The sequence below is a fragment of the Schistosoma haematobium genome, chromosome 2, assembly GCF_000699445.3.
Source record: "Schistosoma haematobium chromosome 2, whole genome shotgun sequence".
Taxonomy (NCBI): Eukaryota; Metazoa; Platyhelminthes; class Trematoda; order Strigeidida; family Schistosomatidae; genus Schistosoma; species Schistosoma haematobium.
In genome coordinates, this window is record NC_067197.1 from 506974 (window position 1) to 519311 (window position 12338).

Below are 12338 nucleotides of genomic sequence, written 5' to 3' on the forward strand. Positions count from 1 at the left end.
TCTCTCAATCCTGGCTCCTCTGGGAAAAAGCGATCATGCAGTCATAGCCTTCAGTTTTGTCAGCAAAACTAAGCTAAGGTATCCCACCAATAACTCGCGTTGGAATTTTAAACGGCTGAATGTGCCAGCTCTACATGACTATCTACGACAGGTGGTTTGGGTGTTCAATCTCAACTCGATGTAGACGGTCATTGGGAATTCTTACTGCACACGCTCTTATGTGCTACAAATCATTCAGTTCCTCAAACGGTTCCCAAAAGCTGCAAGCCACCTACAGTAATCAAGAACCGTACCCTTCGCCTTCTAAGCCGCAAACGACACTGTTGGGCAGAATACAAACAAACCGACAACGACGGAGCGTACAGGCAATATAAACATATAAGGAACACATGCACGAAGGCTATAGGAGAAGACAGGCTTCAGTACCAGACAAAGATTATGGACAAATTTGCCTCTAACCCTAGAAGCCTATTCCGTTATGCAGCCTCTCTTCGTCAAGCCAAAACAGGAGTTTCTCAACTGGTAGGTCTTAACGGCCCGACCAACAACGATGGCGACGCCGCTAGCCTTCTGGCGGCACATTACTCTCAAACATTTCAACCAGCGGACATCAACTTTACTGACGACAGTTTCATCTGCAATTCCACAGGACTTTCTGAAGTGGACCTACGGGCTGAAGTGGTGGTCCGGAAATTGCAGCACATGAGACTAGATACTTCTCCTGGCCCGGATATGGTTCATCCTGCGATACTGAGGGAGGCAGCCTCAATCCTGGCAACGCCGCATAGCGTGATGTTTTCACACTCGCTAAGTCGAAGCAAATTGGAAAATTGGCTCACATCACACCAATTTTCAAAGGAGGTCGACACAGCGAACCTTCAAGTTGCTGACCGGTGGCTCTTCTCTCCATACCCTCAAAAATCATGGAGTCCTTGATATGCGACAGTAAAAATGACTATCTACTGTCCTTAAATTTCTGCTCACCCCAACAGCATGGTTTCAGGAAGGGTTGCTCTTGTATCACCAACATGCTGACTGCGGTGGACATATGGACAAGCATCCTTGATCACAAGGGGAAGGTTGATATCATCTACCTAGATTTCTCACAAGCTTTTGATAAGATTAGCCGTGCATGTCTTATCAATAAGCTCATACGATTGGGTATCAGACAGCCTCTAATCGATTGGCTCACTTTATACCTGGAAAATCGACATTTTAAGGTTAGGGTTAATTTCACGTTATCTCAGGCTATGGAATATCCTAGTGAGGTCCCCCATGGCTCGCTACTAAGACCTATTCTTTTCTTGGTTTATATAAATGATCTTCCTCAACAGGTAACGTCAGACTTATTACTTTTTGCCGACGACGTGAAACTTTGGAGAGAGATACGCAGCCAAGACGATATACAGGCACTTCAAGAGGATCTGACTCGACTTCAAAGTTGGGCAGACGATAACGTACTTTCCTTTAACACTTCAACGTGTAAAGTAGTTCATCTGCGACATGTCGCAGACTACAGTTATAACTTGGGTAACTCCTCTCTAGTAGTATCCCAAGTCGAAAAAAAGTTAGGAGTCCTGGTGCCCCATAATTTAAAGTCTTACGCCAACTATGAAAAAATGCTTTCCGAGCAAACCTTGCACTGGTAACGTTGAAGCGCATTTTTGGACAGTTTGACGGACGAACTTTCCACACAATCTTCAACAGTTTCATCCGTCCCCATTTATAGTGCGGAAACATAGTACTCACCCCCTCATTCCAAAAGGATAAGGACACCCTAGAGCGTATCCAACGGCGAGCCACGAAATCAGTTCGAGGACTCAAATTTAAACCTTACGAAGAGCACCTCCATTCACTAGTCCTTTACCCATTGGAGTATAGGCGTCTTAGGGGTGACCTTTTAATGGCTTACAGCATCCTTAACACTTCTGGACATCCTCTTAAACACCTTAAGCAGGCAGCTTGATATATTCTTAAGGACTAAGTATAGTATCGCACTATGATTAATTAATTTCTTTTCCTGTTTTATTGTTAACATACCTAGGTTCCTGCCTGGAGGATTTGGTGATCGCGTGCTTCTAGACACGGAAGCCTGTTAAGCGAAAGCTTCTTCTATTCCGTACACAACCATTTGTGAACATATTTTGATTGATTCGTGAAGACATTTGCAAACATTACACTCTATTTGGACATATCTACCAGTTGCCATTTGAGATCAATGCTCATCATGTGAACCAAGAGACGGGTGTACCATCGAAAATAACGTTAGTGAGAATGAAGCTACATGAATCGATGTTAATTTTCTCGAAAACAAGTATTAAAAATGTTACTAGAAAGTGGTGAACGCCTACAAAGTACAAAACAGTCCCTCAAATGAAGGTAGGATATAAGATATATTTAAACCAATATGTTCAGTAACGTAAATCTTGGCAATTACTTTTCAAGCTAAATGCTTTTTGAAGCAGTGGACTTGATGATGACCATGTTCGACCTGCTAGAAAAGCTTCTACCTAAAGAGTGTCGCTTGGGAAATATATTTCAGGACCATGTTTCTCTATTCATCGAATGCTTCTGCTGTGACGATCTCCAGCTTCGAGAGCTTTATATGGGATTTGAATATATCTTCTACCTATTCATCCCTAAGTTTCATAGTTTTCCTGTGAACATCTTGATAGAAGCGGATAGGACACACGTACTGACAATTTTTCATATCCAAATGTATATTGATCATTTTTGCCATTAGTTGATAAAAAATGTTTAAACCATCAACGGAAATTATTTATTTATGATATCTGATAGAACGGTTGCTTGACATAACAAGGTGTATACTGAACGTGTTATTTGTGCTGTATTAACCATAATGTGTGAGTTTATGTACTCACAAGAGGGAAATGACAACGACTTGATGTTATCTTATGGTGTACGAGGACAGTGATGGGGATAATTAAATGTATTTGATTACAGAATTACAGAACGTCTTCGTAAAACCTGAGATCTATACAGTAAGTAATTCATTTGCAAAATGTTAATCAATCATCTCAGACTTCATTGTTTTTTCATCTCCATATCAATTTTCTGTTCTCGTTTTCTTTTCCTTGGTCTTCTTAACCTTCTGCCTCCAGGCACATCACTTTCGACTGATGATAAATACTACTTATATATCTATCGACATCAGTAGTACACACCACAATATAACCAACTTCAGATTGAAAACTGTAACCTGCCGACTGAACTTGCTAATCTCTCCTCTAGTAAAGTATGTAGCTCTTACCATATTAATAATCTGAAACGAGCATAAGATTGAAGAAATTTTTCGGCTAGTAGTAGTAGATTACAATCATACTAGCTCGTGTTGCTGGAGTGAAGTATGGTTAGAGCCTCCAGATAAGAGAATGCAGTAACGAGGAACGATGAGTTGCGTCATGTAACAAGGTGAAATGAGTTTAAATGATGTCAAGGAAGTCGAAGTTAGAATAAAGAAGGTTGTTCACTAGGATGGAAAGTATGCCAAGAGAGGAAACGTTAATACCTATATCTTGTGATGTCGGATTTTTTAAATTTTTTCTCACCAGACGCCAGCCACTAGGTCTTAATGCATAGATCCAAGTTAGCCTGTTACAGATTGTCTCAATAGAATAGTTAATCCAGCATAAAAACTGAAAAAAACGAGTCACAATAGTGAGCGTAAAAGAATAACCTCAGTGTCGCTGATTGGTTGCCTCGTTCTCAATCATAAGGAGTCTGATACGAAAGAACACTTCTGTCCCACTAACATGGGTGGATTAAAGCTGTAACGGTAAATAAATTCCCAAAATAAATAGCTCTGTAAGTGTTCGACATTGGATGCTGACCACATTAGTTTTAATGGACTTTTCATGCCTTAAGGTAACCCTCGTGCTATTGATAGAAGAAACCAGACAAGTAGTGAATAGGTCTTTATTTCGATTTTAGCGCAGTCACAGTTGAACATGGGATTATCTGTTCAGACAAACAAAGGCTCTCAACATTCAATATAGGATAATAGGGAATATAACGCTTATACAAAATAAGGAAGTGAATGAATACTTGAACAATACTGTTTTGGCATATGCTTTGTTGTTTGGGGTCAACTCTTAACCAACCAACCTAAGCTGTTACATTAGCTTCACCCTAGAATCGACTTCCGTAGGAACGTCGGTTCGATTAACCTATCTATCGAAAACACAGTTCTATTTCTCATCCCAAGGGAAAATTATCAACTCGCTCACTATTTGACTTACAATCAGTGACGACTAACGCTGTCAACGATAGTCCATGGATGTCTCTTCATTTACTAGCTTGTCATCTTACTTTGTAGCATGTGATCTCTTCTACAACTATCACTGACGGTTTGCTGCGTGCTTTCAAGAGAAAGTGTGAGGATGTGGAATAAGAATATCTGAGGAAGTGCCGCGAGCGGGCTACCCAACACCATATTGGTGAGGTGCGATTTTTCCATACTCAGACCGGCTATCAGGTGTTTACTCACCTGCCCCTTGAGTCGCCCTCAAGTAAAAAGTAAAGAAGAATCTACTTCAAAGGTAATGGTGAAAACCAATCAAACCTGAAGAACTGCTCCACTGCCTGCATAAAAATAATAAGATACAAAATGGAAATACATAAATATGATTGATAATTGTTCGGTTCCACGTAAGTGATTGACCTCCAGAACGGATTGGTATTCTGGAAGGAAATAGACATAGTGTAGCCATCTCGTGTACGAAAAAGTATGAAAACAAAAAAACTTTTTTATAATGCATATATGTAAAAGTGTGTAGATTATGAGGATCAAGTACAGTTGTGTCAAATACTCTTTTCTGGTTTGATCTAAGTATGTATTGTAGTGTCAGTCATTATTTTAAGCCCATATATCTTATATTCTAGTTTTCGGACATTCCATTTTATTCATTCTACTTCAGTCATATTTTGACCTTGTCAATTATTCGCTTATTAGTCTTGACTGTTTTTATATATGAGCGTATATGTGTGTACACTTCATATCCCATGACTCATCACATGTTTGTAGTTTATTTTTGTCTGACTATAAATACTGAGTAACGCTTGATGAAAATGGAGTCGGCTTCCCAGCCATCTTCCATACGTGTGGTTTTGCTTTGCTGTGCTTCATTCACTTCATGTACGAAATATATGTATTCTCAAGTCAATTCTCGTTATTCGACTTATTTAATTCCGTTATTGGATAACGCGATTTAAGTCGACAATGATATACGAGAATAAGGCGACAGCAAACACTCGTACATTCTAAATTGGAGTCAGAACAAAGGGCCACCAAAGTATGATATATTGAAGCAATATTTCGTCAATTCATCCAAGTAACGAATTTGTCTGCACCTGAGAAGTGTGTAAGTCCTATTACTTATTGGTATTATGAGTGATTAGTCGGTAAAAGGAAAAATTGCAGTCATTCCCCCGTGGTTTGATGTGGTCTAATGGCTAGGCACACGGTCTAGCATTCGGGAGGGCAGAGGTTCGAGTGCATAGGGCCCGCGTTTTTGTTCACCAAAACCCCTTCAATACGATGTTTGTTGGCCATAAGTTGCTCAGATATGAGAGAAAGATAACAGGAGGATGGATTGATATGTCAAAGTGCCATATTGGAACAGTACAAGTTCTTTGTTCGTATTAATAATAATACTATAGAGAAACTACAAGTTTGGTAGATTTCCATTTTATGTTATAATTAAACCAACGAGAAGAAAAAGTATATATATAAGCTATTGACATAACATGTCTTTTTTATAACGCTAGTGTTAAGTTCCAGGATTTTGTATGGACCACTAATAATAATTGGTTTAAAGTTAACATAGCCACGATAGTCATATCGTCAGTTCAATGTTATGATTACTTAACAGTTCCTTTATAAGTTGTGTTTAAAATTAGGTATGTGGAATCAACGCGGCTAACATAGTAACCTTACAGTAACGTACTGTACTATATCTTCACGGTTATTGATTCTTAAATGTCAGAAATTAAGAAAAAATCTGAATATTGCCAATAAAGATGGGTTATATGATCACACTAAAAAGCATGCAGGAAAACTGGTTAATTCATTACGTAAGTTTCCTAAACATGAAAAAAAGATGATGAGAACTTTATTAAGTACTTGACCATGGTTTAATCCAAAATGTTTTGTCTAGAAAACCACTAATTAATAGTAGTATTAATCGTATCAAGCTACTAAACATATCTTCGACCGGAAACTTTTAGTAGTTCATATGGTATATATGTATAGCCAGTCTACGTGAAAAATGTATATAGATATATAAAAAGTACAGCCAACATAGTTAATTAACCAGAAAAAGAAATTAGAAAACTCGCCTGGGTTGCTTTTTGAATTCGTTGTATTTGCCAGTGTTAGTTGTATGAGTTTTATTAAAATCCTCAGCCATCGTTTCGGAATACCTAGCTTATGTGTCCAGCATTTAAAAAAATATTTAACATAACACGTATATATCAAAGGTAAAAGGTCTGGGGAGTTGTACGTGAGGCGGAATGAGGAAAAAATTATTTTAAAGTAGATGCAGGGTCTGATTAGCTACGTGGTTAGATTCTATCCTGCAGCCGAAACTGTCAACACCCTAGGCTGACTAATTGGATGTGCCCAGCGAACCGTTTTAAACATTTGTAAAGATTTATCATTTTCACATTTTGATTTCGTAATGGATATGTCAGTTAAACGATCTAACAACACGTATGGTGGTTTATGATCTAGATAAGCCGGCTTTAGCCTATCAATTCTTACTGTGTCGATGTTTCCATGTTTTTCTATCACGAAATATTTAGATTTCATTGAGACGACTTTGAAAGGACCTTCAAATGGAGAGCTAAGTGATGCTTTGAGTGAGATGTAAGGGCGCTTTTTAGCTGACAGTGAAAACGTTCTACCATCCCATCAGCCTGAGAATGATATGTAGTGCAGCGCATCCTATTGGAGCCTAGAAGTTTAGCCAAGTTATTAAATAGTTCGGATTCAAATCGCGTTCCTCTATCCGTCGTTATTGTTATGGGCGTACCGAAAATGGTTACCCAGTTCTGTATGAAATCCTTGGCTACTGTTTCCGCTGTGATGTCCGCTATCGGGATGGCTATAGGGAATCTGGTAAATCGATCTATGCATGTAAAAAGATAATTAAAACCGTTTGAACGTGGTAAAGGACCTACCAAGTCGATATGCGCATGGGCAAAACGTGCATCTGGTTGCGAGAAAACACCTATGGGTGAATTTGTGTTACGATTAATCTCTGATTGTTGGCATGCTGAACACTCTCTAACCCATTTGTGTACATCCTTCTGTAAATTCGGCCATATATATCTGGCATTGATTAGTTTTGTTGAAGCTTTTGCGCCAGGATGAGACAAAGAATGAAAGTTATTATATATCAACTTTCGCATACTTTTGGGAACGAAAGGTCGCGGCATTGCCTTAGTCGTGTCACAGTAAATTAGAATACCATCGATAGGTGATGGGAATTGTTTTAAATTAAGACTTGAATTGTTTGTTTTAAGTAGGTTTTGCAATTCTAGATCCTGCTCTTGTTCGTGTCTCAAAGTCTCGAAGTTTACTGTAGACTGCTGTAGCACGTTCATTTCTAGTCTAGATAAAGCATCTGCCGCCTGATTGTCCTGACCTTTGACATGTCGGATATCACTTGTGAACTGTGATATATAGTCAAGGTGTCGAACTCCTCGAGGTGAGTATTTATCAGCTCTCGCTTTTAGTGCATTTGTTAGTGGTTTGTGATCCGTAAAGCCTATAAATTCCCTGCCTTCCAACATGTGTCGGAAGTGTTTAATGGTTAGGTAGGTTGCAAGAATTTCTCGCCCGAAGGTAGAATACCTTGTCTCTGCTGGAGTGGGTTCTTTCGAGAAGAAAACAATCGGTTTTCAGGCGTTTTTAGCCAGTTGGTTAAGGGTACCGCCTACTGCTTGGTCTAAAGCATCCACCATCAAAGCAAATGGGGAAAGAGAATTCGGATACATCAACGTAGTTGCTTGAGCTAATTTATCTTTAGGCTGTTTAATAGCTTCGATGGCGTCAGAAGACGGTTTGAAATCTTTTGGTTTTCCTTTGAGTGAATCTGACAAAGGTCGCATTAATTGTGCACAACCTGGTATGAATCTGCGATAAAAGTTAATTAGACCGAGAAAACTCCTCAGTTGTGTTAGCAAACTAGGTATGGGGTGTTGTTTGGTGGTTTCCACTTCTTTGATCGGTTTAATCCCTTCTGGGCTTATTGTGTGGCCGAGAAATTTTAAATTTTGAACACCGAAAACACACTTACTTTGATGTATGTTTATTCCATGTTCATCCAGTCTTTTCAACACTGCTTGTACATGCTGTTCGTGTGATTGCAAATCGGGGCTGGCAATTAACAAGTCGTCTATATACCCCTGCGCAAATGGCATATCTCGAAGTAGGTTATCTATGAATCTTTGAAATGTCTGTGCCGCATTTCTCAGGCCGAATGGCATGCGTACAAACTCGAATAAGCCAAAGGGTGTAGTAATAGCTGTCTTGGGAATATCTTCATCAGCCACCGGGATATTGTGATATGCCCTGACTAAATCAATTTTAGTGAATATGTTCATACCCTGTAAACCGTTTGTGAAATCTTGGATATGCGGTATTGGGTATCTGTCTGGTACGGTTTGACGGTTGAGGGCTCTGTAGTCCCCGCACGGTCGCCAGTCACCTTCATTCTTCTTTGGGACCATATGCAAAGGGGATGCCCATTGACTATCAGAGGGACGGATAATACCCAATTGTAGCATATAATCAAACTCGGCCCTAATACGAAGTTTCTTTTAGTGTTAATCGCCGTTTCTTGGTGTCAACTAGAAATTCGTATCTCTCTAGAAAGTCCATCCCCAGTATTGCCAGATCTAAGTCGGCTACCGTGAAAACCCAAGGGAATTGCCTCCTGAACCCCAAATCTAGGGTTAAAGTTTTCTGCCCAAATGTCGCGATTTTAGTTTTATTTGCAGCTTGAAGTGTAATTGATGATGTTTCTCGACTAATCTCAGTTTTATTTTGAGGGATGATGCTAAGAGCAGCGCCAGTATCCACCAAGAAATTCAAGCCAGAGTTTCTGTCTCTAACATAAAACAAGCGACTGTTTAGGCGCTCCTCCTCAGACGTGGCGACCTGGGGAAGGATTACTCGTTTCCCGCTGTCTTAGAATTATGCTTAGGCCAGGTGCATGGTTGCATGCACTTGGTTGAGTTGACACCAAACTTCCAGTGGTACCAACAAAGCTGCCCAGATTGTCTGGACATCTGTGACCTGTTTTGTGGCATGGATCGTGGTCGTTGTGGTGACCTGCTCATGTTTCTATGACCCATTTGCATTCTGGTGACAGCCTCAGTGAGACTTTTAACACTCTCAATGAGTCCTTCTATGACCGGGTCTTTTAGTGATTCTACTTTTTGTGTGTGATTTATTGTGCCTGATCCAGTTGGAGAACCTCTTTCCATTATTCTATCGGCTATACGCGCTAAACGAGATAATGAGGTTTCAGGATCTTGTGCATCCAAACAGTGTTGGACGTAGCATAGGAGAGCTTGTATCCATCCTTGTTTTAGGACTGCTTCACCCACTGTGTTATCACCCACTAAGACTTGGAGGTGACGTGAAAACTGTGACGGCGACCGATCACCTAGTGTTTCACCTAGAAAAAGTCTTTGGATTCTTTGACTATTTGATAATGATAAACGGTTCATTATATCTCGTCTTAAGATGGTGTATGGTTGTGGTGATGGTGGACTCAAAATCAAGTCACGGACTTCTTTGGCGACTGAAGAAGGAAATATAGAACACAAGTCTCTATAGCGAATTCCTTCAGATTTGATATTGTGTCTCGTGAAATAATGCTCTAGTTGAGCAAACCACAACTCAGGATCACTACGATCAAATTCTGGAAGTCGGGATTTCGTAGTCATAACAGTGTCTATCTCCACTGGTGACAAATCCTCCAGATTATGGGTTTCTATTGAGTCTGACATGGGGTATGTGACAAATATAGCAATAAAGTTAGCACGAAAAATGGTTACTATAACACGAATAACTTGAGATAATGCGGAATAAACTAGTTATATACTCAACTTAGTTTACGGATAATCAGGTCTACTTTTACGATTGAGTACAAAAAATGTAATATTAATAACAAAAATGAGGTTAAATTTGTGTTCAAAAGGGCTCACCAATTTCGTGCCTAAAGGTAACCCTCGTGCTATTGATAGAAGAAACCAGACAAGTAGTGAATAGGTCTTTATTTCGATCTTAACGCAGTCACAGTTGAACGTGGGATTATCTGTTCAGACAAACAAAGGCTCTCAACATTCAATATAGGATAATAGGGAATATAACGCTTATACAAAATAAGGAAGTGAATGAATACTTGAACAATACTGTTTTGGCATATGCTTTGTTGTTTGGGGTCAGCTCTTAACCAACCAACCTAAGCTGTTACAGATTTCCACATTTTCTGTACTTTGGTTGGGATATGTTCAGAGAAGTAAAAACTATGTGAGCAGTGCTGTGACTACCCTATCTATAATATCTTACATGGGAGTCACGTCATAGTCTTTACTATCTCTTCGTGACAACCAGCAATATGACGTTTAGCGCTTTAAAAGAACATACTTGGTTTGTGGATAGAATAATACATTTGATGTGAACAGGAATACGTTACACAGTGACCGCAACTGCATGGCTGAGCCATGTCATTTAGATTACTTTCCCCGCTTACTCCCGTCCTCAGTGTTACATGTTGAGTGTGAATCTTTTCAATGATTATAGGTTCAGCTTCAGAATCGTGTGGTTAAGAACCTATGTCACTATGACCCCATTTAGGATATTTCATCCAAGCAGCTAGTCCATGACTCGCTAAATATGCCCTCACACTCGAGAATGTTCAGTGTTGGAGGACTAAGTCGGAGACGAGTTCTTCCGAATTCCCCCACAATGTTTAGTTAAGGCTCTTAAACGCTTTTCTCTTGCCGTAGAACGCGGAGTGACCTGGTGAGGTTCCTCAAGGTTCAGTTATAGGACCTCTTCTTTTCCTAGTTTATATGAACGACCTTCCTCAGCAAGTATCGTCTGATTTATTACTATCCTCTGACGATATAAAACAGTAGAAAGAAGCTTGCATACATGATAATAAACTGGCACTTCAGGAGTATCCGGCCGGATCTTGAAGTTGGGCGGATAATAAGGGACTTACGTTTAACAAAACAAAGTGTAAAGTAGTCTATCTGGGTGATGCTTCAGGCTGTGAATACATTTTAGGTAACCCCCCACTAGAGGTATCATAAGTTGAAAGTGATCTAGGGATGTTGGTACACTATGATCTAAAGTATTGCACTAATCGCAACAAAAATGCTTGTTGAACAGACCTTGCACTGGAAAAATTTGGACGTACTTTTGGCTAGTTCGACGACGGAAGTTTCCTCCCTATTTTCAATTTTTATGTGACCCCATTCAGAGTATGGAAATATAGTGTTTCCTTCCCCGTATTGAAATATGTCCAACAGCTAGCCACAAAATCAGTCCGGGGACTCAGACTCAATTCTCGTGAGGTGTCTCCAGACGTTGAGCCTATATTTGTTAGAGTGCAGTGGTGACATTCTAATGACCTACAGCACCCCTAACACCCCCGATCATCCCCTTAAATAGCTACATAAGTTCATGTGCTACTCAGAAGTATTTGAATTATAGTATGAACTAAGAATCTCAGAAATAACGTAATCGGATCAAGAAATATTAGATAAGCACGAACGAATGTACTGTATTTGGAATTCGAAATCAAGCATTCAACATGTACAAAGGTATCATTAGTTCATTCAAACAACACAGTTCAGTCCCAGCACAAGCCTTGAGGGTAAAACTCAGGAGCTGGGGAATCAATACGGTGGAACAGACTTTAGGCACACCTCCCTAAGAGCGATCAAATTCTGGAATTTGTTGTCGGATGAACTAGTTCAGGTAACTTCTCTGGAGTCCTTGAAGAGAATACTTGTAGCGTGGAGTCGAGTCGAGACTAACTATGAACACCGCTACCAAGAAACACGTGCCAAGTAAATTAGAAGGCGAAGGTTGAACGTAACCAAATAAATCCATAAAATCCCCGGAAGCCAAATATCAGAAGGAAATTAATGGACCAAATCGAGATATATTCGCTGGCGATCTCGTGGTATAGAAAGGATACCGAGATCGTGCCAGGATACAAGCTTGGTTACAGAACGTAACCGAATTCGCGCGAAGTCACAATCAAAAGTGTGAGAATCAGAATGGAAGCACA